Source organism: Bombus flavifrons, chromosome 1, assembly GCF_040668555.2.
Source record: "Bombus flavifrons isolate JBK064 chromosome 1, iyBomFlav1_principal, whole genome shotgun sequence".
Lineage (NCBI taxonomy): Eukaryota > Metazoa > Arthropoda > Insecta > Hymenoptera > Apidae > Bombus > Bombus flavifrons.
The window spans coordinates 1,029,809-1,055,901 of NC_138442.1; the positions used below are offsets into that span (position 1 = coordinate 1,029,809).

The 26,093-nt window shown below is 31.7% G+C and overlaps 1 protein-coding gene across 1 annotated transcript in view; it reads left to right on the top strand.

Annotated features, from left to right (window-relative positions):
• Positions 1-18,902, top strand: part of foxo (forkhead box, sub-group O) — a 296,218-nt gene extending 277,316 nt beyond the window's left edge. Inside the window, exon 8 of the transcript XR_011174217.1 lies at positions 18,563-18,902. The gene's annotated coding sequence lies outside the window, so the exon portion shown is untranslated. The remainder of the gene's footprint in view (positions 1-18,562) is intronic.
• Positions 18,903-26,093: the final 7,191 nt, after the last annotated feature.

Here is a 26,093-nt window from a genome sequence, read left to right on the forward strand (position 1 = left end):
TTCGGAATTTTTTGTAAGCAATTTATCTTAATAAATTTTGTCTTTTAATATTGTGCTTCTAAAAAGAAATTTGTAAGACTTGCTCAATATTTGTTTTCGTTACTATTTTTTTACCTAGCTACTATAGCCTTGTAAAGTTTGTATAAATTGAAGAGTAATTTATAACATTATGATAAACAATATTTTCTTAAGTCATAAATCATCACTGTTTTGTATCTCTGCTTTATGCAGTGAGCTTTCATAAAACGTTTATTATTCTATTAAAGTTTTTATACCCCGAGAAAACAATATTTGATAATACATAATTTACGTTTTTTCACTTTAGTTCTTAGTGGAATAAACTAAAAGAACATTTTGTACATGTTTCCCAGTACACCCAAATACAATGCCTGCATTTTCAAATTCGTATAATCATTGAAATAAATCAAAGCAAAAGATGCTTGACCAGTTTAATGGAATTAAGAATAGAAGAAGAAGTAAAAGAAAAGAAATGTTTAGATAATTATGGATATCGCAGCAATTATTATTTGTAATGAAAGGATTAGAAACTATCTTTATGATATGGCAGATTATTTTAACTATTAAAATTTTCTATAAATTATGTAGACTTATGTACAGAATGCCTAATGCATCCCTTCATGCGTTATGCATGTCAATCACAATCAGAGTTATTCTCTCTAGAACCTCTAATCGTTTGTATATTTTTAAGAATAGACGTATCTAGTGTTGCCAAATCATTCTTTCTATTACTTAGGGTTAATAGGTTCCTACCGAGGATATCAATGTTCAATATGTGTTTTAATTGTTAGCAATTAATAATCCACAAATCTTTCAAGTCTGTTTCACACATAATGCATAATAATTATGGAAATAAAATACTCCTTCAATATGTATCTAACTCCGACAAGAATAAAAAAAGCAAAAATAATTAGATATGTATAAAACATGAAATTACAATGCTTTGTTAGATTTTGATAGAAGTATAAATGCAAAATGAAAGATAACGAGAAAAATCTTGATTAATCTAAGCGTATATTTTTTCTCAAATATAAGATACGGAAGAATCAACATAAGAATACGGACTAAAGACAATTTTTCCCACAGATAAGCACGGAGATGATTGTATAATGAGATGGTAGTAGCATTTCTTAGCAGCTGGAGGCGAATTTTTGCTCTGTAGAAGATAACGTTTGGGAAAACTAGTCCCAGCCTTCGAATTGTAGGACGAATTTTTTTCGCGAACATGTGATTTCAATAACTGTTGATCATTCAAATCATATTTTGATGCAAATTTATTTTTCCTAATGTAATTTAATGAAATGCTACATCACAATATTATTATCGATGTAATAAGAAAAAATTTCTAATATGAAGATATGGATATAACTTAATGATGCGTAGTAAATTTTAACTCATTTTTCATAATATTATTATAGTAATAAAAAGATATCATTTCAGCATTAAACGAATCATCAATGAAATTTTTATAGCAAGAAGAATAATATGTATATAGACTTCAATATTATTAAACACTTATTAATAATATTAAAGTAACAAAAGTTTTATTATCAAAGACGTTTTTATTACCAAAGAACTTACTTATCGTTAGTTTACATATCGAATCATTAGTATTGTAGTTCAGAAGACATAATTTACATAATTTTCGCCCTACTATTTCCGCTATTTTATATTTCTCAGTCTTTTGTAGTGAAAAAGAATGTACAAGAAATAATGTATCCAAAAATATATTTCTATTAAGAAATTCTAAATTATCTAGAAAGTTTCTGCCGATTTTTTATATATTTTTTATATATTGAAAAAAATTATCCTTTCATGCGTCTTGGATATTTTTTTATTATGATCTTTTGATTTTCTTAAATATTGAAAAATTGTATTATCTGTAAACTAACGATAGAATGCATTTTCTATATTTAACGCTTTTCTTTTCTCGAAAAGAATTAAATGATATGTGTGATGCTTATGAAAGAGATATTCCATCTGATAGAACTATTCATAAATGATGCATAATATAATTAATGATTTCTTAATGGTTTTGATGATATCTTGATGATTATTCATATTCATCTTATTTTTCATAAGTCCTAATATTTGTGAAAGAGTGTATATGTGTTCTTTATTTGTCTAAAAGTTTACATGATCTGTGCGGGTTATTACATACACAATTACGTTTTACTTCGAAAATACATATACCAACTTATTATTAGATATGTCCTACTGAAGAATACATACATTAAATGATATTATAGCATAATAAATTTGTTCTTATCTTTGCCAGGATTGAAGTTATATAGACAGTTACAATTAGAATGAATATGTATATATCCAAAAATATTCTACAGATATCTATTTCTCGTCTTACTGAAGCTACAATTACATATCAGTATTTCTGATGAAATGAAAATGCACGAGACGTACACGTTCACGAACAGATATAGATCAGCGCGTGGCCGAGTTGCAACCATCGAAGATCCGCGTCGCGACGACCGCGCGTTCGCTCCGAAATTTCGAACATTTCCGCGGCTCGTTCGAGATTTATCACTTAAGAATGCATAACGATAAGTGTCAGCCATGATATTATAAAGCGTCGTTTCCACGGGCCGCATATTTTGCCGGAAAGCGGGGGCATCCGAAAATCGGGAACACCGCGTCCATGTTCGACAAAGAAAGAGAGAGAGAGAGATTATATGATCCGAACGATGGAAAAAGAGAATAAGAAAGAGAGAGACAGCAAGTGGTTCCCCGAGAGAACACGTGGGGCAAATAAATATGGTCGACGCGCACGTGCCAAAACGCGCGGGGCGTGGGTGGGATCGTAATTTCGAACGGCGACGATTTTTCAAAATCAAACGTAACCAAAAGGTCGTACTATAAATTTGCCGAGGCTTCTCTCTGCCCATAGGTACGTTGCGTAACGACACGTAACTCAATGTAATTCAATCGGCCTCGCATTTTTGCTCACGTTACCGCCATATATCAGTGGCCAGATCATACATCGACAGAATAGCTCTGATGCCCTTTCTCTCTCCCCCCTCTCCCACTATCTCTCTTTTTTCGTTCATTTCAAAACAGGGATGAGGAGGGTATGTCAGTGACAGATAGAAACGACGTTCTCCGCTGGAAATTAAAAATATAAAAAACTGTGCGCTCTATGCGATGGTGCCACCGACAAACCTATTTTTTAAATTAAATTCTACCACTTTTCCAGTATTGGACATGGCCGCTGGTGCCAGCTTAATAACTCGATGCTGGAACCTCCAACGGAACACCGGACTACGCGCGATATTGTACGGAGACCGTGTATGAAACTCGTTGCGTCGCGTCGTGGCCAAATACGCTATTGTATTTTACTTACGGAGATTAAATGTTGCTTATCGAGAAATCAACCGGCTTATCACTATCGGAGGCATCATATCACGTTTTGCGAGCCGAAATTCGTAACATTACTCGGATGGTGTGGAGGTTGGAAGGTTTTCGAGCTTATATATAATATATAATAATATATTATATTATTATATAAATTCAAGTAACTTCCAATATACATATATAGTATGTTATATTTTCAGATTGATTTCAAATTTTAACAATACAATCACGATGTATCTCATCGTAATGCTAATAAAATTTCAAAATGTTTTATATAACACATAGAATATGTAGAAAATTTCTACAATAAGTGCCCAAATGGTTTTATGAACACCTGTATATAAGTTTTGAAGACTCATTCGCGAAGTTACAAATAGATTTACGTGACCATTTGTACTTGTATTCTCTATTCTATGCTTAATAAATATTTAATTTATCAAATATTTCAGTACTGAAGTTCAAAATCATAATACACATTTATGCTAAAAAAAGATAGCTTTTTTGAATGCGTATAAGGAATGAAATTTCTTCAGATATTGCTAAATGAATTGATTTTGTTTGATGCATATAATTGTTCATAGGAAATTAAGACAGAAAATATAACGTATCAAATGAATTCATAAACTCATAAATACTTTTGGTTACTGTGAAAGAACAAAAAAAAGGTATAGTTTTTTGTTATTTTAATGGTAGATTTTTTAATTTCATCTGCGTAAAATGACTGTTTTTAATCACATGTTTTTAAAAAACACACAAAAGTGCAATTATGGATTGATGTAATATTTCTTTTATTGTTATAATTCTAGTTCTACATTTTTATTGTCATCATTTAAAAGTCTTTTAATTTTGAAGAAATGTTTGAATTCTGTGCCTTTTAATCATTCGCAACATTACTCGTTTCTCATTTACATAATTTTATAAATATATTTTGCGAATGAGAATATTAGATGTTCCATCAAAACTCCCATCAGAATTGAATATTTCTTTTAACGCTGATTTTAAATAGTCTAATTACTGGCAATAACATAATTCAATAATACTTAGATTTGAAGGCATAGTAAATAACTCATATTAAATAATTTCTATAACTTCAATATCCTATCAAAGGAATAATACCACCTTTTATCGATGTAATTCTTTTTTTTCAGTTTTTAGAAAAATCGTATTACTTATAGAATGACCTAGTACTAATTCAGTGACGTGAATACTAAATAAATGTTTAAGATACGGAACTAGAGTTAGAAATTTAAGAAATAGATAAGAAATATCTAATTGATATGGGTTAGTAGGTTAACGAAGATCGAATGACATGTGATTAGCTTTCTCAATAGTGTACATTGCTTATTTTGATTCGTTTAGTTTTTCTAACCGCATGTTAGTAATATTTGATATAACTTGATATAAGTAAGATTGTTTGTGTTGTAAGCGAAAATAGGTTATTTATTCATTAAGACATTCTCAGAAGTTTAATAATATTGATTGTTTGTAGTATTAGTATGGGAATAAAAGTAAATACATATATATAAATAATTAAAAACAGTTACAAAAAGAAGGAAGCAAATAACTAGTTACATAATTTGATATAATTAAAAATGAAACGATATGGTAATAGTTAGAAATATTCAAAAGGGATGAAAATGATTTCAAAGTTTGAAGTTTTTAATTAAAGTTAATTAGTTGTAGCATTTGAAATTTTGCTATGGCTTTATGAAAAAATAAATAATAAAACCAGCAAAATTAATTTTGTTATAATAAGAAATTGTAAAATAAAACAAACTAGAAATATAAAATTGTAATTTAAATTACACATTGTGAAATACAAGAGTAAGTTAAATATTCGAGTCAACGCACACAGTAAATATTTAAATTTCATTCTTAAAATTATGTATTTCTGAATCAACAGTAACGAAGATTATTTGCAATGTTCTGAATATTTATTTGTAATCTTAATTATTAGGAACTTTATAAAGCTTTCTTATTTCTTTGAAAAAGGGATAATTTATTAGTGACTTACTGAAACACTGGTGCTATTATTACAAGTCTCTAATAATACGAACTTATTTGCAAATGATGCAAAACTCATTCCAAATTGATGTTGAATTGATATAAATTAAAGAAAAATTATAAGGTTTATTACTACCTGGCGTGGAAATCCGGACGATTAAAAAGCACTGTCGCGAAATATGATATGGCAACCCGAACTATATATACCTATAATTTGTTCATTGTAACTGCAAACTGTCAATTATAAAGCATGCCAGTTAAATGACAGTGTTTAAGAAGATTAGTCGTAGAAAGCATCCGATAAATGTTCCAAAAAGAGGGTATCAATGACTAATTGCCACCTGGAAATTGCATTAGCAGCGGAGCCAAGGTATTAACGTAATAACGATACTTCCGTATCGTTTAACTACTAAATACAAAGACAGTTAATTGCTTTGAGATATTACAAGAAGGTTGTTGGATGGAATTGCCTTTCTTACTTAATCGAAAGAATGGATAAAAATATATTGTTCGAAGATGACCAATATTCTGCACGCGAATTACATCATAAAAGGAGTTAACAACTTAGATATTATCGGAATGGCAGCTAGTTTATGATAGACGTATTTATGAAAATTTATTTGAAGTTACGATTGATTTTAAATTTATTTAAATCACGATTGACTTATTTTATGTTACATAGATATTTGTATTTTTTATTGTTTTAAAGTACCGTGTTTAATGATAACCTTAATGTTTAATGATTATTCGATTCTATTCTAATATTAATATTATAATACTATTCACTAAGCTAATAATGAGTCTTGGAAATTAATAATAGAATAACAGTAGCTTTGTTTCCTAAATATCAAAATATTCAACAACGTGTTTTGTTACAAAATATTGTTATAAAATATTTCAAAAAAAGGATACAATCCTTATACTTAATAATGAAAAGGAAAGGATAGAAAAGTGTCTTGGGTTCAACGAAAGATCATTCAAATATTTATTATAGTTTCAATATCTCATAATGTTAGTAAACTTAAAACTTTTAAATTAATGATTTTAATGTATAAAAATATATCTTACTATTGTTTCAACACTTCGTACTTTACTAATACTGTTTTTTCACGCATAAAAATATATGAAGTTGAGTCCGATAGGTTCATTCTATATCATACCATACTTTTTCATGGCATTCTTTTTAAAAGTGCAGTTAATACCAATTACATGAGGCATTCTAAATATTAAAATTACAATATTTTTATTTCCACTAAATTATCCAAATCGCTTTAAAAACAAGCGATACAGCTAAAAAGTAATCTCAGTACCGAACCAATTATTCGTCATCGATACCAAAATATTTCAAAAAGTGCTCTTTGACCAATTACAAAGTAACAATAATTTCTTTTGAATGATGTAACCTATAAAAAAATGCACCTTCGATATCAAAGGGACTCTACAGAGATATTTCTGTATATTATAAATGATAAACTAAGGATAGTGTTAAATTTATTTCCGCGTTTCTTCTCTTTTTTCGTAGAACAGAACGACGAAACGGGAAATATCGATTCCTTTTTCAAACGGACGCTTAATTGCTCGCAAATTTAATAGGGTCGAATACGTTCAGTTATAAAATACACAATAAGCGGGTTTTCTCGGTGCGGTGTAGCAAAGGTTGGAAGTTAAAGGGTTCGCTAGAGGTTCTTCAATTATGTATATAGCTTTCTACGAGAACGCCAAGTATGCGCACCTGAACAAAGGCATGCAAAGTACATGAATTTAAGAGGAACCACGAAATAAAAAAGGAAGAAGATAAAAAAGGGAAAAAAGAAAAGAAGGTGAAATCAGAGTGCGGAATCCATTAGCAAGTCCAGGCAAGCACGTTTTACCATCGACGTCCGATCTTTCATTCCCCGAGCGAAGAGTGCCGCAAGCTTTTGTGTATGTATGTATGAATGACTAGCTGTGCGAAGTGCTAACAGAGTTACCACCCCCATTTTCTTCTTTTCTCTTTTGCTATCTAAATTCATCTGTATCGAATTTCTAAGCGTGAAATATATTTGTCCGTGCATCCTCTTGATACATTCTGTTGAATCTTGTGTAGGTTCGTCGACTTTGAAGCTTCTGTTTTTAATCGAGATGAATAACTAGTTTAGATAGTTATTCTTTTTATTCGGATTTATAGGACTCTTTGATAGATAGTTGAAAATACATATTCAGCAATTGTCAATTGTAGATGAAACTGTTCAAACTATGATAAAAATAAAATATTTATTGTGTTAAAAAAGTAATCATTTGAAACTAGCAGAGTTAGCAGTAGTCTCTGGGGGGAGTAAATAATGCTTAATCAACATTGAACCATGAAAACAAAAATCAATTTTTTAAAAGTAAAATTCATATTGCATTTTTATGAGTAATTTAAATATATGTCATAGCAAATGCAACATATTAAATGAAAACTACTTAAGTAAATCAAGTAAATCTAAGAGGTAATATTATACCATAAGCAATTCATAAATTAATTATCACGAACATTTTATAAACGATATCACGTATACTTTATCTTCCTTCTATTCAATTACAACAATTTCAAGCATAAATTATAACTCCACGTGTATACATTTAATTGAAAGTAAAATAGAAAGGACAGACCGAATGTCTGTATGTTTTATTTTACGAGCATGTTTTATAAGCTTAAAATCACTGTGATAATCCGAACAATATTCATGGTTGTTAGATCTTTTCTAGGAATAACTTCAAGAGTAATTCGTTCAGTTAGTAATATATTGATCACACAAATTGATCACAAAAATGTAAAAAAATTAATGCACTATTTTTACATATAGTTGACATAGGTGAAATTGCGTGAGAAATGAAATTTATAATGACTTATTTTCGAAATGGATTGTGAAAAATGAAAAAATTAGAAACTGAAGATTTAGGTAAATTGAAAATTGTAGGATTGGAAAGTTGTGTTTTGGAAAAACTAAGAATTGAATGATTGAATAATAGGAAAATTCAGAACGTAAAAATCGAATACTAATAGTAAATTTAAGTGAGAAAAATTAGGATCTGAATTAAGGGAGAATTAGAAATTTAAAGATTGAACTATGAGAAAATTGAAATTTAGGAAATTGATATACTAACAAAATATAAAATTGAGAGTAACACATACTATAACCCCAACGTTAATACCATTGGAAGTAGAAAAATCCACGAACCACTTAATAATGTTCATGCACGTAAATTCAGTAATCTTAAATCCTAGCAATTCATTCATTACCGTTAAGACGCTCAATCTATATCCAACAATTGTCCCCGTCATTCTCATTGATAGCTAAAGGTCATGGTACATAATTGTATTGTCGGCAAATGACTCAAATTCAACAAGCAGAAAAGTGGTTTGACACAAAATTTCAACGAAGTCGTGACCCATTCCTTTCACTTTCTGCTCTTTGTTTCTATTTGTCCTCTGGTTTTCTCCGTCGTTTCTCGTTTCTTCGCCCAAATACCCTGAATGACGCTACTCAAAGCCTGCGATGGGAATAAAACTGGCTTGCGCCTGGGGAAGGAACGCGAGCATAAAATTACGAAGTAGGACCAAGGGGATGTCAACGGCTTTGGAAGAGTTATACTAATGATAAATCCATGATATATGAAATTTATGTAGATGGGTTGTTGCTAGTTCGTACGATTTGTGCACGTGCTCCGAGATTTGGAACTTGAGTGTGATGATACAAGAATAACTTTTAACTGAGTTTTCACTCATTCAATGCAAATTACGAGACATATCTGTATTTAGCGAAATGAACGTTGTGAGATAGTAAAGGGACTGTATTTTCTGTTACTGTCTTTGTTACTTTTTAGCATTGTTGTAATTGTATATTAAAAAGCCGACATATTCAATGTAGTGCAGTATAATTAGTATATTATTGAAATACGAAAATTCTATATGACATTGTGTGAAGTTTTATAAAAAGAATCGAATGAGATTTATTGAATAATATTGTTACCGGGAATAATAATTTTAATAGGTTAATTTAACGCGATTGTATACTGTATGGTTTAAAATTTTTTGAGTGTTTAAAAATTAATTGTATGCTTGTTTTTGAATGAATAATTTATAATATATACTATTTAATAAAATGGGTTTTATCATTCAACAAATGAAAACTGGTGTTGCTCTTTGGTGAAACAAGTATGTAAAATAGAGTTTCTTAAAAATAATAAACATTTGAACATTTAACATTTAAAATAGAAAAGGAAGTTATGTGTACAAAATGTAATAAAAGCACGAATTTAAGAATATGTAAACAATAAACAAAGTTGAAAATAAATTTAACAAGTTATATTATACTATATGTAATACTTTACATACACCAAAAAGGAGCCAACATAATTATAGTTATTACTTAGCATAAATTACACACATTTAAGATCTTTTTATCACAGAAAAGCATTTAATAGATTGAATAGTTTTATGATACTAAAATTACGCAAATGTAATTTACTACACAAAAATTGATCAACTAGTGCCTTTTTGTGTACTTTTTCGTATATAAAAATTATTTTTTATTAATTATTAATAATAGAAACATATTTTTTCGGGTAGTTTTGTAAAGAAGAAATAATATATCAAAATTGAAAACCAATTTACCATATACAACTACATTTATCGTTTAAGACATATTGACTAATAAATCGTCTAATTAATGACTTAGGAAAGAACAATATTGCATGTATGCAACATTGAATATGAAGAAGTAAACTATATCAATTCCATTTTTTGAATTTAAACTCAAACAAATACTACAATAAGCTTTTCTCAGGGAATAAGTCACGTTAAATACAACATAAGTAATTCAACTGGACACGTTAATATCGACAATAAAAACCCGTTTACAACGCCCATACAATTTATTCCGTGAAAGAACGACAAGAGACGAATAACCAAAAGGCATCCGCGATTCAAACGAGCAATTTGCGCGAGCTTCCCATTAGACTCCCCGAAACAGCTGTTTAATAACGCATTATGCCGCATGCATGAGAGTTAACAGCAGAAACAGGAGTAATCGTTTGTAATGCTTCTCACCACGCAATCCAGTCCTTTACCTTTCACCTGCTGCGCAAGTTTCAAGACCACTCGGCGCGTATCTCGTCGTTTTCATCGTGTTGTGCTTCTTCATGAAAACTCACACGCTCTCGTTAGCCCAGTCACGAGAACGACCTACTATACCTGTACCTACAATAGGATACTCGTATAACGAGATAAAAAAATTCCTACTGCCCTTGTGTGGCACTATTTGAGAAATAACAGTGGGGATGAAATGCTTTTTAAGGAAATGAAGATTGCAGAGGAAAAAGACGATGAATTTATGTATGAAAAATTATGTCACTTAAGTGGTGACCATTTTAGTGAATGCAACTTCATATTCGCTCCGGGAGGTTCGCTGCTACTTCCCCAACAGTTCTTCGTTTATCATCCCTAGTTGCTGGCGAATGGCGTCCTTCAGTTCTCCTAATGTTCGTGGCTTTCCTTCGTATACGCGTGACTTGAGGTAATCTCACAGAAAAAAGTTACACACTGAAAAATCAGCTGACCGAGGAGACCAAGGAACTTGATTATGAGCGGTGGCCCCATCTTGTGAAACTACACATATTGTCTGTTAATCCTTCCTCTCCATAGTTCTGGCTTCAAGAAATTGTTGATCATATTGATGTATCAAGCTGAGTTTACAGTCGCGGTGATTCCATTTTCCTCAAAAAAGTACGGGCCAATGATATCAAATTTACCAATAGCACAGCTAACCGCCACTTTCGGGTTATGCAACGGTGTTTCACAAGGATTTTGTGGAGCCCAGTGTAGGAAATTCTGTTTCTTTACCGAATGTGAAATGTGCTTCATCACTCATCATGATGGTCGCGTCCTCATGTTCTTCAATAATTTTTCGAGCATTAGCTCGGCGGAGACTGAACGTTGTCAAAATCTCCTTCGTTTAACTTCTAAACGACCATCGTTTTGTAAGGATGGAATCCCATATCTTTGTGTAGCATTCGTCTTACTGTGCTTTCGCTCATTCCTAATTCAGCAGCATGTCGTCGAGCAGAACAAGTTGGACTCCGTATGATGGCTTCTCTCACTCTTCCCACGTTCTCCAGAGTTCTTGCATTTTGCGACAAGTCCAGGTGGTTTCTTTTTCATGACTGTTCCTCTTGTTTGAAAAGATGTTACCAACCTTGAGATGGTAATGTGACTTGAATTGTCTCCATGACGCCCAATATTGGAACGCCGACGAAAGAGTTTCAATAACCAACTTATCGCTTTTTACGAAACTACCGTATACAAACATTCGTGCTCTAATGTCCACAGCGACATGATAACAAATGAAGTGATATTGCCTGACGCGTTAAATACCCTCCTACTCAAGCATCTACCCCCACTGCCTGCTTCGTAACGTTCATTTGAAAATCGTCTGTTTGCCATAACGCACCCTGTATTTTATAAAACATTTTGCAACTTCATTAGTACTACGATGAGACACGACTATCATTGGTAAAATTTGAAACTAATTTGAAAATATATATAGAAATTACAAGATATTTATTGTAGACATATATTTAATAAAAAATTACTATGCACCATGAATAGCCATCTTAAACATACAATAAATGTTAAATATGTTTATTAACGTAATGGATTATCGACTGTTCAAATACTTTTGTAACTTCTGGGCAATGTGTACTTGTACAACATATCTTGTAATTTCTATATAAATTTTCAAACCTTTTTAAGACTTTATCAATGCAATTATGATAGTCGTGTGCTAATGTGTTAATGAAATTTCAAAAAGGTTTCACATAATGCGCATGATACATTCATAAAAAGTGTCTAGAAGCGTTCAAATATTTTTATGAGATTGTGTACATCTCGCATTATAGGGTTTTTATAGGGTCTTCTTGTACTCCTTCGTGTCTATTCGAATAAAACAAAAGAAAAAAAAGAAACAAATACCAAAACGGAGAGACACGTGAAGATGAAACCGTAAAGAATGGCGAAGATAAAAGGTGATGGAAAAGCAAAATTTCAAAAAGAAAGGAAGAAAGGTAAACGAAAGGAGGAAAAATCGTAAGTTAGGTTCCAACAACTGAAACACACACATGACGAGTTCTTCATTGGTAGCCTGCCAAAGCGGCGCGGCGATTGGTCGTGGTTCGAAAGCAAAGTGGATCAGCCGGCCGTATAAAACTCGTCCTGTTGGAAAAATCCTGAAACGCGGGTTTGGTACTGTGTCGCTTGACCGGTAAATATTGCCCGGTGCGTTCGTGGACACTTTTTCTTCGCTGTCTCGCCACGTTCCCGTGCTCATAAACAACATAATGACGCGCCAACGCGAAACCCAATTCCTGGATTCGACGATTCGCGGAGGTGGCCAGAGAGCCTGCTTGCGTGTACGTACAACTGTTCGATGCACACATAGGAACGGAGCCGGCGACTAAAAGCTGGAAGAGCAGAGAGCTGGAGAGAACGGTAAAAGCCACCGCGACAACGGCCTCCGGGCTGCATGTAAATCACGGCTAGGACGTCGACGACGACGACGACAGCAACGCGAGCGGGGTCTCGTCTCCCTTTCCTGGCTTCTGCTTGCTGCTGCTACTACTGCTCGTTCTTCCCACCCTGCTTCCATCGTCAGTCCATCAGCTTCTCGCTAAACGAAGCTGTTCGTCGATCGTACACGCTGCATCTATTTCGACAACTTTTCCATCGTTCTTTTGTCGTTGGCTGTAACATGCAATACACGAGCGAATCAGATGATCCATTAGATTTGGTAAGGAATAGGTAGAAGTAGACGTCTTTGACAGAGGGTTACATTGCGAAATGCTATAAGAGCTTTTGAGAAAATGAACATGTTTGAAGATCATGTGGACTGTTTAAGGGATTTTAATTTTCTTTTAAGTACTAGGGGAGAATCGTGCAGTACCGACCGCTGTAAGTTTTTCTGTTATGTCTTGGACTAGTCGGTAAATATCAAAATTTTCAAAATGAGTTTATAGTACAAATGCAACTTAATTATGCGGAATTATGTAATTTAATTATTTAATTATGTAAATTAATGGCAATTAATTTTGTGAAATTAAATAATAAAGATTGACATTTTAATTTTAAGTAGTAGATTTTTCGACCTAAATGATTAATAATGTTAAAAAAGAAACATTTACAGCTTAGATACACATCTTTATTCAAATTTTATTTTTACATATATCACAAGTAAAATAATTAATATTTTCTTGATCTATACATTCGAATGTGCGCCTAGTCATCACATTCATCGTTTTTGAAACATTGAAAGCCTCAACAGTTTGCTTCTGGATCATCTTATTTTCGAGAAGTAGCTTCAAAGCCGCATTCATGCCTTCTTCTGTTCATTTTCCTTCTTTCTGTTTTGGAATTTCGGAGATTTTTCTGTGGGAAAAGGTAGAAGATTAAATGAACATCTTTTAATTTAATTTCAGTTACCAACAGATTGAACTTACAGATAAAAATATTTAGTCTATACTGGATGGCAGTTGGATGGTCGATACTGGACGACAAACATTTGAAAACATTTTTAGATCATAATGTATATAATATACAAAGAAAATTGCAGGCTGGAACTGATAATTATACTTCATAGATTAGGTACAGTATACATAATGGGAAAGAAAATCTTTTACTTACCTGAGAAACAAAATATCAGTTCTAGAAAATAACTTTTAAATAACTCGAAATATCAACCTATACATTTAACGTGTCGGAACAGCGAAAACAATGGAATAAACGATATGACTTCGAAACATGTTACACAGAATCGTCATATTCATTTGTTTATTCAAATAGAGGTGTTAATATCTAGCGAAAAAAGTCAGAAGTAATTTTGATCGGTACTGTATGACAGTCAGTCCTGCACGATTCTCTCGTATTGTTTGTTTGATTAGATCTACATATATACGTGCGGTGAATAGTTAATATGTTTGTATTTTATGCACTAGTTGTTAAACAATTTTGGAGAATTTTTGCTTTATTCGTATAATCGAGTCCATAATTTGAAAAACTTTTGCTGATAATTGTATTTACTTAGAAAGTAATTTGTATAAATGCAGTTCAACGTAAAAATATTTTATATAAAAAGACCATGTTCATTGGGTTATTAAAAATTATAAATTCATTTATAGAAGTATTTAAGCAGTTCCTCTTTTTCCTACAATATGTACTTGTGTTTTAAAGTATTTCCTATTTTTAGAGAAAATTTAATATTCGATATAAATTATGAATTCTAAATGTTATATATAGTAAAATTTTTAATACATTACAATGTTATACATCAGCTACTTTCCTTGTCATATAAGATGTGAATTCTATATGTTGTTAAGAAGATAGAAAATATGTATAAAATTTTAAAGGAAAGGAAAAATACATATGTTAATAATTGGTTCTTCAGTTAATTTTCATAGAAGAAAAGGCAAATTATACATTCTATCGTAAAAATATTTGAAAAGATCTATGTTCATATGGGATATTTTCTTGAATATGAGGGATAGGTATAACTGGGACGAATTTAGCGCACCGAAATAAGAAAAAGAGTTCATATAAATATATGGCCAATATAGCCTTATTATCAAATAACAGCTTTTTATATTGTAATAATCGTAATTGCTTGCTTAAACATCTTAAATACCTCATTCATTATTGATAATACAAAAAAATGTCGAACAAGGAAAAACGAGGAAAAACGAGGAAAAACATTACTTGATTTCAAGGAGCATATATGTTGGCAATCATGAAATTATTCTCAAGGTCATATTTTTCGAGACTTCAAGGTCATCGATGTCTTAGTTGAGGTAAGAGGTAAGACTAATTCAGTGACCTATAATAACATGACATTCACGTGACCATAAATGCGAAAAATTTAGAAATGTTTGATAATAACTGCAAATAATAAAATAACTGTAATAGAGAGATCAGTAAAGAAAAATTTACTTCAACAAAGTTCAAAATGATGTTGAATAGAAGAAAGTTTCCTCAACGTTAGGTCGGCCTTTATACAACTCTTCGATAGCCTGCGTATTTGTTTGATCTTACGCACCTACACTTCTCTCCGTGGAATGTAATTGACGAAACAGTTTATCATGATATTTCCACAACATTAGAAGTGCGTGTGCTAATATTCCTCAGCAATTTATAGGAATGGCCAAAGATCGTATGTTAATCGTTCACAGAAATATATTGAATTAGATGGTCATCATTTTGAACACTTGTTGAAATGAGTTTTTTTTTTCATTAATTCCTCTATCGTAATCATGGCATTATTCGCTGATACCTATTAGCTATTGTTGAACATCTCTGAATTTTTCGTGCTCATATGAATGCCATGATATTATAGGTTTTTGGATTGGTCTTAATCTCAGCTATGACGCCATGATAATAAAAATATATAGCCCCATTTAGAAAGGCATTAATGACTTTGTAATCTGGAAAAATGTGATATTGAGGAAAATTTTATGATTACTATCATATTTGCCCTTCCAAATCAAATAATGTCTTCGTCTAACATTTTTTCTTATTATTAATAATAAGTGAAATATGTAAAGTACTCGAGTTAGGTGATGCACCCTGTATATTTTGCTGTTTATCTTACTTTGTACTCCCTAATCAATATCCTTGTATTGGTTGAAATAAACGATCGAGAAGTTTTCCATGAGATATGCTTGTTACCGTTTACAGTTGTAAATCGAGTTTATTTTAAAATGGAGTAGCTATTTTTAACGTATTTATCATCATTGCAGCATTTATTATTCTAAAATCGTTCGAGTTTAGATTTCTTTGATAATTTCGCGCCAAAAGTTGACAAACTATGTATATTTATTCAAGTGGTACTCTTAATCAATTTGAAGTTGTCTAATTATAGATCCACTTCAAATACGAGTATTTCGGCGATTTAAGAGAAGTAAAAATAAATTTGCAGACGAATAACTTTTTAAAGTTTATCATTAGCTAAACTCTCGATATCAAATGAAAGAAATAAGAGAAATAGGAAAATTATTACACTAGAAATAAGAAATCCATTATTTTCATATAATAAAACAAGTATTTTAAAAATATACACTTCAAGAGAAAATAACAAGAATTATGAATTTTTACTTTTATATAAAATTACCGTTAATATAAATTAATTTGATTTTTATCAATAATCATCATCATGATACAATTATTTATACAAATTCATGATTCTTCAAATATAAATAAAGCATCTCAATTCAAATAAGAGAATGTTTTATTTTCTGAATGTAATAATATGTCTTCTGCTTTTGATATTTTATATACTTTTGCATTTGCGTACATGCGTGTACATTTTTACACATAAAACATTGCTCGGGATTTGGAGCAGCCGTCCGTTTATGACTCGGACAACACCTCTGTGTTTTGGGAAACTTCAAATTGCCTGCCTTCCCGAGCGATTAACCTGATAACGCAGAATTTAAGAAAAACCCTGGCAATACCGAAGGTTATGCACCCCCGAGAGTACAGGTGAACCTGGGAAAAGTCAGGGACGGAAAGGACGATGTACGACGGAGACTCAGCGGTTGGGGGGAATATCAGTAACATATTGGGACAAACATAATGAGAACAATTACATAACATAACATATTGAGAAAAATTGCATCTTCTTCAGTCTCAACAGGATCTTACAACGGTCGTGATCAAAACATCCAACTCTGCTTGTATACAACAAGTGCAAATAAAGTGCCAAACTATCCTAGCACTCGATATGTTAAACTTCCTCCACCTTGAGCGTTAATTCATTCAAGGTTCGCGATATCAACCGATCGGTTGGACCTGACCGGTCGCTATTCAGTTGATAATTCGCAACAAACATGTTAGAAACATATTGCTTTCACACATATAAAGTTAGATTAGATACGAAAGAAACTGTCACGTACAAATGTCAAAATATTTAGAAATAATTATAAACAGAAAGTACCCACTGTTATTAAAGATTATTTAACTAATTTTACCAAATCACATTTTGCCAATCCAAAATTCCCTTAGTATTTGTGAGACTGTCTCAATTAATTTAGTTACTTTGACTGATTCTAAAATAAATAACTGTACTATTGTAATAATTGTTGTTATTTAATGATACCAAAGTGAGTCATAACATTTTTTTTCCTTCTTTGGCTCAATATTTATCTATCCTATATTTCACGTAATAAATTATCATCTTCGAAATCATTATTAGAATATGACTCCATTTAATTGAAACTATTGCGGAACAAGCAATTCATATAATAGTTATTGATTCTCTGCACTATTTTCATTTATATAATAGGAACTCACATTCAAATAAATGGATACAGTCGGCAGGAATTCATTTAATCAGATATTAACTAAAATTCCGTTTCAGTAAGTGGTATTCTATTATAACTATTATATCGAATTCTCTAATCTTGTAGTCCATATTTATAATATTATATAACAATTACTGTAGAACTTCTATTATTCGAATAAGCTTTATCTGAACGTCTTGTTATCTGTATATCATATTTACTATGACAATACTGTAATGTATATTATAGATACATATTTATTTATTTTCCCCTCTATAATTGAAAACCTATTTATAATATGATTAAGTATACTTAGTACAATCATAAGCGGAAATTACACAAATGAAGTCATTCTAGATATTATTTCACAGAATACCAGGTCTCTTTTAATACGATTACTATAATAGACGATAAAAACTATAATGTTCACGTATTCATCAGATACAATTATTTGAACATAGACACATTGGTTAGATAAAATTATTTTAGATAATAATTGTAAATCAAATATTTTACCTGCACTAAATATTGAGGATTATTAATGTAATGGATAATTGATTGCTTAAATACTTTTGTAACTTCTATACAATGCAAGTACAATAAATATCCTACGTTATGTACATTTTCAAATATTTTTCAAATTTTATCAATATAATCATAATAGTCTTACATATTTCAATAACTATGAAGTTTCAAAATATTTTGTATAATACGCGTAGTATATTCATAAAATATTTCTATAAATGTTTAATTACTTTAGTGAGCCCCTGTACATAAGAATGTACATAATAAAAAAAAATTAACGCATCATCATTTTCTTTTGTTACAGAAATCCCATGTGTCGAGGACGAGCTGGAGGATCGACGAGTACTTGTGATAAGATGTAGAAATAATTATACCGGACCACAACCAAGATATGTACCATACCATCAAACGTACTTCAAAGATGCCGATTTACGCCTGTGCAACTGTGGTGCGAAAAGAACGCCGTAAATGCGATCAACAACGGGGAGCAGGCAATGTCGTTTCGTTGCCACTATTTCATGCAACGATTAGATGAAAATGAAACATAGCAAGAAATTCGACACTCCAAACATCAAATAGCATGAGACTTTGCCGATTCGCAATCCTAGATCCCAGATATTTCTTCGTTCTAGCGTTTGGATAACGATGAATCGCAAAATATGCGATTATAAAATACTTTTAATCGTTCTTATGACCCTCTCATTAGAAACATACGTAAGGTTTTCCTGTTTTCTGTTACATTTTCCATGCGATAGTTAGAGTTTAATGTTTTGTGACGATGAGAAACGTAATCATGACGTTATCCGAGGATGTAGCATAGGTGGAAAACGATTGTATTACATTTCAGTGAGGAAAATGTAACCGGAAGTTGAGTCGATGGAATTCTTATGCTTGAAGATTGAATCAGCATAGATTTACGGTTTGAGCCTTTAAATTCTATATTTGCGAGCACACTCTAATTTACTCAAAAATTGATCATTGATTGAGACAAACTAAATCTAAAGAAACATTTCGCAATTAAAACTGTTGCTAGCTGACAATTTCTAGAATTTAATCAATGCATCTAAATTCATTATTTTCTTTTTAACTTCTTTTGAAACCAGAATTGCTTCACTTGCTCAAAATCTCTTCGCCTCACAATGTTTTTGTATAATGTGAATGCTTCTGTATAATGTGACCTCAAAATTTGTTATTCAGGATAAACGTATATCAAATACAATATTCCAGCACGAATTCCACGACATATATGTATATGTATCTTCTAAGAAAGAGGGAGAAAGATCATTTATATTCTGGAAGTCTATCTTTTTATTTCAAAAAGTATGCATCAAAATGAAAAGCTTGGCCTATGATAAATTCTTTCGCGCGAATCGGCACGATTTCCGGAATTTTTCACCATTCGAGCTATCGGTGAACAAGCAACATCCCGTCGACTTCTCTCGATCGCTGGAGTATTCCGATCAGCTTCTCCAGATCCTTCTTGTTTCCTTCCTCGTGACTTCCGCGCGAGTGCGTGTGCACGACCAGGAGAACCTGCGCCTGCAACCTGCAACTCATGTCACGTGGCACGAAGATCGTCGCGTGCTCCTCCGTTCGACGCTACACACGCATGCTGCGAACTAGCGGCAACTCACAAAGGCGTTCGACTTCCGTCTCGGATCTCTCGATAGCCCGTAATACGCATAGACATTACACATAATCGTCCCACGGCAGACAAATCGGCGCTATGGACAAATCCACGAGATTTCGTTTCTTCTCTTTTGTGTTCGTGTATATGTATAGTTCGTATATATATAATATATACGCGCCGTTGGATTGTGATTCCCGTTCGCCAGTTTATTTTTGCGAATCCGCGACGAACGGTAGAATCCGCGAACGGCGAATAATATACCACGTTGGGCCAGTTCAACAGAGTAAACGAAAAATTCACTTGCACATTTTCTACTTTTTTGCGGTTTTCCTTTTATTTTTTGTTTATTTGTCTCATCACGATGACATGCAAAATTACTCGTAATTCGTTTGCGTGGCTCCAAATAAGTAAGGACCGAAAGGAAAAAAGGGAAAAATGACGGACAGCTAAGATAATAAAATGAGCGACGAATGGACAAGACGTCTTTGCCGACGTTTCGCCGTACGTACACGATCTCTTTCCCTATAGAAGTAACCTCATGTGCACGAAGGCGCATATTATACATATATAAATAAATATAGATATAAGTATATTATATATAAATAAGTAAATATAAATATACAATGATACATGAATATGAGAAAACGAAGGACACACAATATTATTGTATATGTAACTAAAATATTTAAGAGAAACTGTGCGCGGATATCGCTACGAATTCTATGTTGCGATATATATGTATGATATTTATATATATAACAGTAATTATATATATAATGTTATATATATATATATATAGAACACATCATACATGTATATGATATTATACAAGGATAAAATATATTGAACATATTCTATAGAATATTGTACGTTTGCTAATGTTATGTATAGTATACAAAAGGAAAAATATATATAATTACGTGTATAATTATATATATATATATATATAATCTCTGCCTATATATATATATATATAGGCAAAGAGATAAGTACATAGGTTATGTATAAGATATAGGTACAATTAACGTTAAGTAAAATGCTACAAGTAGATATGTCTAAAAGAAGGATAAAGTTTTTAGTCAGATGGTTAGGAATCGAAGTTGACACGACGACGAAAGCTTATTCTGCGTGGCTTCTTTTAAATTTGTCGCGTCATCTTACAATAGAGGAACAGAACGGATAACACGTTGGTGCTTTTCGATAGGTGAACGTTTCCTTTTCGTTTCTTTCATCTTTTCTATTTCTTTTTTGTTATGTATTTTTTTTGTCTGCAAAACTGTAATCGTTAAATCGACGTGCTATTTAGATAAACGGGACTGACAGTATCATACACCGGCACTGTTCTTCACAGACAGGCATTTCATGCTTTTAGTAAAATATTAAACAAATTTTCCTATAAATCAGTGTAGACGATACGAAGATGTACGAGTACTTCGAAAATCGAGCATATTTGATCGAATAACCTTAATCGTACAATTCGTAAGAGGATTCCTATCGATCGTATCAACGTTACTTGGTTAAGATATATTTCCATCACTGTCATCCGAAATGTATGCATTTTTTGACAGTATCAGCCCGACGAATTAAAGGGTCCTGTACGATGTTCCTCGAGGATTGCGATAATCTTGTAGGCTGGTAAAAAAGAAGTGCGTGAGTCGAGATCAGTGTCTTTTACTATTGAAGAGCTTAGGTGAATTTAGTAGACTTTAATCGTCCGACGATCAAACGATACAAGAGCAGATCTTCGAAACGTCGAAGATCGCTATTAAATAGCTTTCAAAGTCTGTAAAGTACATGGTGGCTACATGTTAAGGGTATCTCGAGTACTGTAGTGAAGAAGAAAGTCAATTTTATCAACAAATATGATTAAGTCTAGGGTAACCTTTGCGTGTATGTATAAAACCAATAGCAGACCCCGTTCGACTGAAAAACACGTTTGCTATGGGGCTGGGTGACAAACGAGGTAAACCACTAACGACGACTGATCAATAATTTTTGCTACTTTGAGTTTATGCTCGTAACCATGCTTATATCATTTTAAGTTCAGATTTATTCATTATTAAGCGATTGGATTGGATGTTATAGTTAAAAAAAATAAAATCCGTGTTTGTCTATTAATTATTTTTTATTTTTACTCAGAATTTCTTTAACCAATTTTAAGCAATTAGGTAGTTCAAAAATGTTTTATTCTTTAGATGATTATGAGTTGGTTATAATATAGTAAACAATCGTCGTACATGAAATATTTATTATTTTTCAATAATTAGAAAATTTGATGTTCTTTAAGTTAGTAACTGAAATTAAATTATTTGTAACCATATATCTGGAATATAATGAATAAAAATTATAATATTAAATAGTTTGTCTCATACGAATAATTTTTGTTATATTGCAGCAAAAAAATACAAATTGATTTTAAACCATACATTAGCAACATGAACATCAACCGATAAAAGTGTCTTCAGTTTACTTGAATTAATTATGATTGCATCATTAGTACAAAAACCAGTCGATAAACTTTTTATTTTGTTGTACATATTGTTATAGAATGGATGTTATATAACAATTTTACACTTTGAATATTGCAGGTTATTGAAGTCGAATGACTTTTCTTTCTTGTATTACCAATAACGTCTCACTTTTTTTCGATATAAATACAGAACCTTACCGTAACTTCTACCCATTGATTGATATTGTTAGAAATTCGAATCTGAGATTATTTTCTATAAGATCTGTTTATACAGACAAAAATATAAAAATCTAAAGAAACGGTCAACGAACATGAATTTCGTGATCGAAAATAACCTATTTAATTATTACTTTAATTACGTGGTTAACATCAATAGGCGACCAAGGATGTCCAAGGATTCTTCATTCGATTATATATTATGTGTAATATGTAATATATATAGAAACTGCCATTTACTAAGTGCAATACGTATGTACAAAATGGAAGAGTCAGTCGACGTTTCGGTGTTACTATACTCGAGAGTCACCGATGGCACCGGTTTCCTTCTTCTGAGGGAGAACAGCGAAAAACGAGCTTCACCTACTGGCGTAAATATGTACGAAGCTAATCGTAAGTGTTCATAAAGTAATTACGGGAGGAGCTAATCTTATCGAGAAAACGATACGTGTGACTGAGAAACAGTTACTGTTTAATGGGAGGAACGCACGTTTCGGTTACAGTGGCGTATACAATGAGCCTCCAACGTGAAAGAAATGGAGAACATCAGTGAAAGTAGTTTGACATTGGGATCCAGAATGTTCGTAAAGTTATAATAAAGTTCATTATAACCTACCGCCAAATACCCCTAAATTATTTTTCTCATCTCGTCTAATAGCATTTCGCATATCACCTTACAAACAGTAAACTTGGTTTTATATTTTGAAATTGGAAATTAACACTTTCAGACTAATAATTTTCATGTATACTTTAGATTCTTTAAAGCTATACAAAAAAGTTGTATTTTTCAACTAAACATAAAATTTTGTTACGATTGTATTGTAGATGTTTTTTAAGAATTTTACCAAGAATATACTTGTAGGATTTTGAAATGTCCAATTTCAGTCGAATTTCTACTGTACTTTATATCAAAAATGAAGTCTTGATGTTCTGAAATTACAAACAACCGATTTCTATTAAATTTAAATTTTTTGATTAACATTTTTAAATATCAAATCTCATTATTGATAATTTTAAGTACACAACCGCATTATTGTAAAATAAAATGATGCTTCTGTATTAAGTTCATACACGTTAGGAATGTCCACAAGTAAGATATCGTACTGCGTAATAGCATTAAAGAATTGCTATAGCATTAAAGAAGAATGTCACGACCGATTTAAAAATAAAATTAATTATAGAAAATATTTCTACACTAGTTATGCATACACTAGTTGTGCAAGACATTCTAGATTCCAGTGTTAAGATGATTCTACCTGTACAGATTTCACAGGATAAACGTGTTCGTTCGTAGAATACCAATATCGCAAACGTTGCGCTTTATGCTCGGTCGAGAAGTCAAGTTTTCTTCGGCGATGAAGTCTGAACTACAAACCACGAAAAAAGCGTTCCTATTGAAAGAAATGTTTCCGAACGCTGTAAACTCCGCACGCAAAAATTAGTCAAAAACTACACGAAATTCTAGCTCGTATATCCGTCCACTGAATGTAGAATTTTGATTCGTTGGATTGAATATCGCGTCATTGCAATGCAGGACTATCAAACACAACATTAACATGTCGGCAATTCTAACAAAAATATTCTAATTTAATTTTATCGAGATGTAATTCAAGCTTCGTTATAACTTTGCAATTGAAAAAAAATTTAGTGCTTAATTTCCGGTTAAATCTTTGTGGTATGCGTGTTGTACATGTTCAATTTAGAATGTTGTTTACAAATATTTATGCAATTTGTTGCATATGTTTTATCTGCGATATATATATATATATCATTATCTTTTATTCCTTCCTCGTCTTTATAACTTCTTTATTTCTTTTCGTATTAATGTTACATCCTCCTTTAATATTTAACTGCCATATGTAAAAAAATATGTTGAATTATTATATTACATAACTAATAAATGGTTTGAAAGACTTACTGAAAATATCAGGAGTAAAAATATGTTCCTAAAAAGCACAACTTAATATTAGACTAAAGTCGTATAAAATAGCAGCAAAACATTTATAAACATTTAGGGATATCTAAAACATTTATACTGATGGTTCTTCATTGAACTCTATCGTTCACAATCTTTTATTATACAATTTTATTTTCAAGTAATAAATATCAGGGGTAAGTTTCTACAACTGTGATTATACTTGAATTATATGCTTTTCGTAGTTATATTACATCTTTATATAAATTATATAAATTCGAATATAGTATATTGAAAACAGTTTAAATTCGCTGAGTGACTTAATAAACAAGTGAGAAATGAATTTAAAGATATCCATATCTTTATAAATATATAATTCGTATTTCATACCACAAAGGTTTAGATATTACTCTGCAATAAAGAAACGTTTGTTTCATCATTTGACTCATGCTGATCAACTCTATGGATGAAATGCATAGAAAAATCCCGACTATAAACATTATTTTTAAAACATTACTTCGATATATGTTTCGCCAGATAAATATATTGATAAAAATGGAATATTTTTTATTTTTAAGATATTGGGTACTATGTAATTATTTATCTCTGCAATGAAGTTGAGAGTTTCATAAAAAGTGAAGTTGTGGGAAAGTTGATCAGTTTGACGTGCAAAAGGCTCATCTCTAGTAACATTTTTAAGCTTTCGAATATTGAGTTGAACTGATCGATCGTAGTCCTTACGCAAGATGCAATCGTTCCACGCGATTCGAGGCCGAGAATGACCATCGATGACGCAAACCGCGACGACGCTTGTGGAACGACCCTTAAAGAGACGAACCCAAGTATGTACTTTCCTCCACCGCGATTCGGCACACGTAAGCGAAGCGTTTGCTTAGTGAAATATCTTAGATAAATATGTTACTATCTAGAGGTATATTGAAATATTATATTATGTAGTCAATGTTAATAGCGCGATGGACAGCAACGTATAGAAGAGAAAGAGAGAAACGAATGCGAGTGAGAGAAAACAAGAGAGAAAGTATAAGAGCAAAACCAAACGAAAAATATTTCGAAATGATAAAATAGATCCTACTGAAAAATAATTTACGCTTAAACTCGTCAACAAATTTTCTCTCGTTTCTAGCACACGATGTAATTGCAACCCGAAATGTTCTTTCTTTTCTACACCACGAAGATACATAACGTGCATTTGTCCTCTTAGCGCAAGTTGATTAACCGATCGATTTCATCGTCGGGGTTAGCGAAAATAATCTTAAAAATGCGATCAGTACATTTAGTTAAAATGTTTTGTCTAGCATTTATTCGTCTTTTACTATATCGCACATGTATTACAAAAATATTACAACTTAAAATAATTCAGTCTTGCGCTAGAAAACCATCAAAATCATGAACGAGAGATGTCGCGGACAAGGAATGGAAAATTGCAGAAATAATATTTAACCATTGTCTGCTGTCCTTTTTGTCTTTTTGCATAATGACTCCTTAAACATTATGTGTTTAGTTAATAATTTTTTTGTAAACTTCCAAACTTGTTCGAGTTGTGTCGATTTTGAAATGCATGTGCCATATGTTAAAATATTTGA